The sequence below is a fragment of the Hypomesus transpacificus genome, chromosome 1 (assembly GCF_021917145.1).
Source record: "Hypomesus transpacificus isolate Combined female chromosome 1, fHypTra1, whole genome shotgun sequence".
Lineage (NCBI taxonomy): Eukaryota > Metazoa > Chordata > Actinopteri > Osmeriformes > Osmeridae > Hypomesus > Hypomesus transpacificus.
This window is the reverse complement of record NC_061060.1, coordinates 11,032,653-11,038,005: the sequence shown is the minus strand read 5'-3', so window position 1 is coordinate 11,038,005 and position 5,353 is coordinate 11,032,653. Positions and strand designations below refer to the sequence as shown.

The following is a 5,353-nucleotide window of genomic DNA, read 5'->3' as shown; positions in this document are numbered from 1 at the left end:
AGGTAAGGTACAAGAGTCTGTGTGGATCTGGAAGGATCTACGAGAGCAGTCTGGTCCTCCTGTCCATGCCTTCCTCAAGACGGTAGACCCTAGTCCCCCACATCCAGCTGAAGGGTGGGGGGGTGGAGGGTAGGCCCTTAACTTCTTGCCCAGTGTGAGGGAGTAGGCTGTGGTTCCTCTAGCCCTAGGTGCAGTGCTGCATCTCTGGTCAGTTGGGAGTCTGAGATGAAGCACTGTAGCTCGGGAAGGAGAGAGATTTCTGCGTCATCGATCGTCTCCAAACCTCCTTTGAGGTTTCTTTTTTTTTTCTCTCTCTCTATGAGGGTTGATTCGTTTTTTCCACTGTGAAGGTTTAGTTGGTTACTCGGGCTGATCTTTGGGCATTTCTGAAGCCCTTTGTGACATTTGTTTTAAAAAAAAGACTGCAAATGAACTCCTACATTGGTCCTCACCAGCATTCATATCTCCACCATTTCCTCTCATCCTCAACTGTTCCTGATTTTCATCTCCTCCTTCCTCGCTCCCGGGGTCCAGTTTTCCCAGGAATCCCTTGGCCAATCACTAGGGGGATTCCTGGAAATACTGTTCTTGGGGGTGGGGCTTAACATCGTGGTGACCAATGCATTCTGTTGATAGATTACCACCCCTGTGTGTTGTGAATGTTTGTTCTTGGCTGGTATGTGGCAACTAATAGCCATGAAGATGAAATATTAGTTCTGCTGTACGTCTGTGCTGAAGCCATATCCAATCCACACTGGCTGCATGTCAAGCTTCATGTTTGTTTCTGTTTAACTTTCTGTCATGTTAAAATGAACGTCGTCTTCAGGGGTTACATTTTTTTATGGGCTTTAAGGGGGAGACCACTTCATTTCTGTAAATTATAAAAGCTTAAATAAAATGTATTCATCGTGTTGTGTTGTCCTTGCAATTTGTCAGTATTGCAGAACTGTGAGAAACTGTGTTGAAGGAAAGCAAATATAGCATCTCATTCATGGCCTAAACAGAGGAAACATCGTCTTCTATGTGTTCTCATAAGAACTACAGCATACGTGCAGAAAATTTATGGCCACCAGGGGTCGCAGGTGAGCTAGTTTGCTTGTTTTCTCGGGTATCGGCCGCAATTATCGAGTAAGCCTCTCTACAATCTTGGATGATAGATCCACATGATAAGATGTTTTACATAGCTCTATTGGTCTTGGGGTATTCACACACACGCATTAAATGCTTCCTATAATCATGTTTGTGTTGGAAAGGAGAGGGAAGTAAAACTCATACAAACTACCATCTGAACAGGTCAATGTATGATTTGGAACTAGGAGGTGATTTTGGGGTTAGAGGCTGTACGAGGTACTGACTGAGACAGGTCACAAACTGGGGGGTCAGAACTTTGGGGTATATCAAGGCTGGGAGGCGATGATGAATGCAGTTTCGACCACGCCTTACAACCATCATGTTGGTGGCATTGTTGACATTTCCCAAAACCACTCATATCGTACGACAAACTATATTTTGCTTTTAATTTTTCCCCTGGGGTTCATAAAGCATGACTACACAGAAAAACAGGCACCGTTTCACATTACTTTGTATTTTGTAATACACGTTATTTTTTAATACAGACATATAGGTGTCTAACATGTTTTGTAGTTTTTCTCTCCAAAACAATCAGAAAACAGCACCCTGATGTCAAGAAGGTGACTTGGTATTCTAAACGCCTCAGGCTCTACCAATATACCCAAAAAGCCTTTTTTCTAAATTCACTTACTGAGGTCAAGTTAGTTTCAGGTTGGATATCTATTTGCTAACAAAAACTCTATGGATGTGAAACAGAACTGAGAATGGAATTGTACAGAACACATATCAAGGGAAGTTATGCTTTTTGAATCTGTCATATCAGAACGGGTATTTCTGGTTCCGTAACCTGCTCTTCTTACTCATCAAAAGGTCGGAGGCCAGGAGGGGGGAGGAGGGGGGAGTACAGGTAATGACTTGTAAAGGTACGAATATCACATGCCACTCTTAAAGGTTACGCAGACAAAAGGGAGGGGCATGCATGCAAACATGTATGCACACACACACACACAAACTCTTTTACTTTCTTTCGAATGTATTCAATGACTCTCTGTCACTCTTGTAATCTCATAGTTTCACATATGTAAACGTGGCACTCACACTCATTCTCTCTGTCTCTCTCTCTCTGTCTCTCTCTCTCTGTCTCTCTCTCTGCTGGGCCAACTAGTACAAGATTTACAGTACTTCCCCCTAACCTGCTGATAAACCAAGATTAACACACCTTTGGGTGCGGCCCTGGCATACCGTGTCTCTCTGATTCACTGTGTTCCAGGAACACAACCACAGTTTCTCACTTAATCACTCACACACACACACACACAGGAGCACTCCAACACACACACAATGAGCACTCCCTAAGGCGTGTCTCCCTGTGATCTCTGCCTCAGTCTGGCAGGTGCATGCTGGGTATCGGTGTGCTAGTGCCCTGTAACGGGTTTATAGCACACCAGCCGTCCAGCCAGCATCCCCACCAGGTGGCCGGTCTCCGCAGGAACAGAAAGTGACTGTTAGAGTGGCCCACCGGAGACGCCCTACCAGAAGAACACCAGCTCATCTATAATAGACTAACACATCCCCCAGCTCTGCCTCAACTACTCTTCTCTGCCCCAGGTACATCCACATGCACAAGCAAGTCCTCACCACAGGAATCTGAAATACAGAAGAGCAGCCTTAGAAAGAGACAGACAGAGACAGACAGAGAGAGAGAGAGCAAAGAGAACATTCAGAACTACCCAGAGCCACAGAGAGAGAAAGAAAGAGAGAGCAAAGAGAACATTCAGAACTATCCAGAGTTTGAAAAATATATAATATTCTGTCATGGATAAACCACCTTTAAATCCTCTCTCTCTCTTCCTTCCATTCATTCCTCTCATCCCTCAGGAGGGTGGCACTCCATGTGTACCAAATCATATTTCATAATAGCAGTGTTGTAACATGAGGGGGGCGATGCATAGTATATGAGCACGACCCCTTTCAGCCTGATGTAAGGTGATGCCTGCCTGGGTCACTGGATGATTACAACACCTGCAGGAAAGAGGAGGGGGGTCTACAGAGACAATGCTGATCAACAACACGTTGGAAACAGACACACACGCAGGAGAGAGAAGATGATCTGGAGACGGTAGTAATGAGAAGGCAATCTAAATCAATGGTTATGGAGGACTCTGGAGAGGCCAGTATGTAGGGCATTTTCATTGTGGCCACTCTTTATGCTAGTTATTCGACACATAATTGTATGTGACTAACACACTAAGTTGTGCTCATGACATGACAATGGATATTTGAAAAAGCTTTAGAAAACGCATACGTAACTTTAAAAAAATTATAGCTATATTATATAGCAAGGCAGTAGCACACTGTTTTGGACTTCTGGTTCGTTAAATCGATGATCAATTTTAGAACACGCTAACTGTATGTGAGGCAGTGAAAGAGAGTGAATAACCTTTGAGCTACAGACACAGGAGCTTCTGTGGGCTATTGGAAGATCCCTGCGTGCTTGTACATGTGAGCCGAAGTATAAAGCTGCAATTGTGGTCCCTGTCTACAAGCTGACGCATGGACATACGATCCCTTCTCCTGTTTGATCCTGTATGACACAATGCTGTAGCGCAGTTTCACACGAACGCCACATTGGGGCGCGGTCTCGGTACAATTGGGCTAAGCTTGGCGACTTCAGTATGACAGGAACGTAGAATGTACGTCAACGTCGTCTTTATGAATGCAAACCAAAATGCTATTATCCACAATACAAACATGTGGCAACAAAGTAAGCTACATCTTAAATGTACCGTATTCGTGCCTTGTAATGTTGTTTTCGAGCTGATCATGTAGTCCTCAAAAGTCAATAATGTAAAAAGTATTCCCTTTATTTGTCTTTAAAGTCCGTCCAACTATGGGTAGGCTAACTAATACATTTCATTATGTTCTGTTATGCTACTTGATGTTGAGTATTAGGCAACAATCTGTGCTGTCTGCACTTTTAACATACATAAAAGCTCCTCGAACCAGCAGAAAAACAGGATCACTAACCATCTTACACACACACACACACGCGCGGTTATTATCTACTTCCAGTAGCCTACATTAAAGAGAAGTGATATAGCCTATATGCCAGGCAGCCATAACTGGCCGTGGGTTAAATGTGCAGGCCTACTGAACCACGAGCTAACTTAACTGGTACCGTTAGACATTCACAGAGCGAGAATATACCCAGAGGTGCCATCACCACTGTAAAAGTAGTGTTGCCAAATGTTATCGTCAGACACAATATGGTGGATGCATAAAATCATAAAAGTTACCTATTTTCTACTGTGTGTTTATTGTATGTTGTGTGTAATTATGTAGGTAAAATGGGCCACATTTTGGTAAATCGTTTGGGACAATAATACAATACCCTATATGCCTTTTCCATGTGTTTTTATGATTACTAATGATTGTTTTTGGTAATTTTGTGTTGAAATTATGTAATACAAAATAATTATTTAGGCCCTAGTTCTTGAAACATCAACTGTGCCAACCTTTTTTGCACGAGCAGTTTCAGGGCAATTGGGCCAGCTGTTCAGGTGAAATGGGCCAGTGAAAATGCAAAGGGAAATAACGTTAACCCTAATGTAACAGGGAAGACTTTTTTCCGCATAATTTGAGGGCAAATACCGTTTTTTTAGCTTTATGCTGGCTAATATAATAATAATGTTTGTAAATTGTTAAAACTCAAATTTGAGATTTTACTTGGGCACAGCAGATTTATAGGCATACTGGGGCAGGGTCCGGTGATGCCCCTGAACTGCCCATTTACAACACAGTGCATGCGCACTGCCACTCGTGCCCATGCGCACAAATGGCGCAACGTGTTGGGAACCAAACGAGCGCATTCAAAAGTCGAATGCTTTCATTTATCGCATCAGATTTAATTTCGTCACTAGATACAATTTGGTTTTCACTACAGTTTGCTTTAGTTTTCTAAATGAAATAAACGCCATAATGTCTGCGAAAAAGTAGTATTGCCTGCGAATACTGGCAATACTGACTGCGGCGGTCATAAGTCTACAAGCTCTGCTGTCGACAGATCGTTTTAATGGATTGCCCATCCCCCAATCCTGCTTCCTCGGTAAATGGCAACCATCTCGCTCTCTTTCTCTCCCCCCACACCTCCCTGCAACGGACCATGCCCTCCTTCCACCCCTCCGACGGGAAAACTATTCTCCAATTCCCCACTCCTGCTGCCTACGCGATGGGAAACAACATTATAGCTTTTTGGCATGTCCTGTGTGCTGCGAGAGCCGTG

At 43.6% G+C, this 5,353-nt stretch overlaps 1 long non-coding RNA gene across 1 annotated transcript in view; it reads left to right on the top strand.

The window, feature by feature from the left end:
* Positions 1-4,374, top strand: part of LOC124466757 — a 9,648-nt gene extending 5,274 nt beyond the window's left edge. The window contains exons 2-3 of the long non-coding RNA XR_006955988.1: positions 1-2,679; positions 2,950-4,374. The exon at positions 1-2,679 is cut by the window's left edge and continues 113 nt beyond it. This is a non-coding gene — a long non-coding RNA (uncharacterized LOC124466757). The remainder of the gene's footprint in view (positions 2,680-2,949) is intronic.
* The last annotated feature ends 979 nt before the right edge of the window (positions 4,375-5,353 follow it).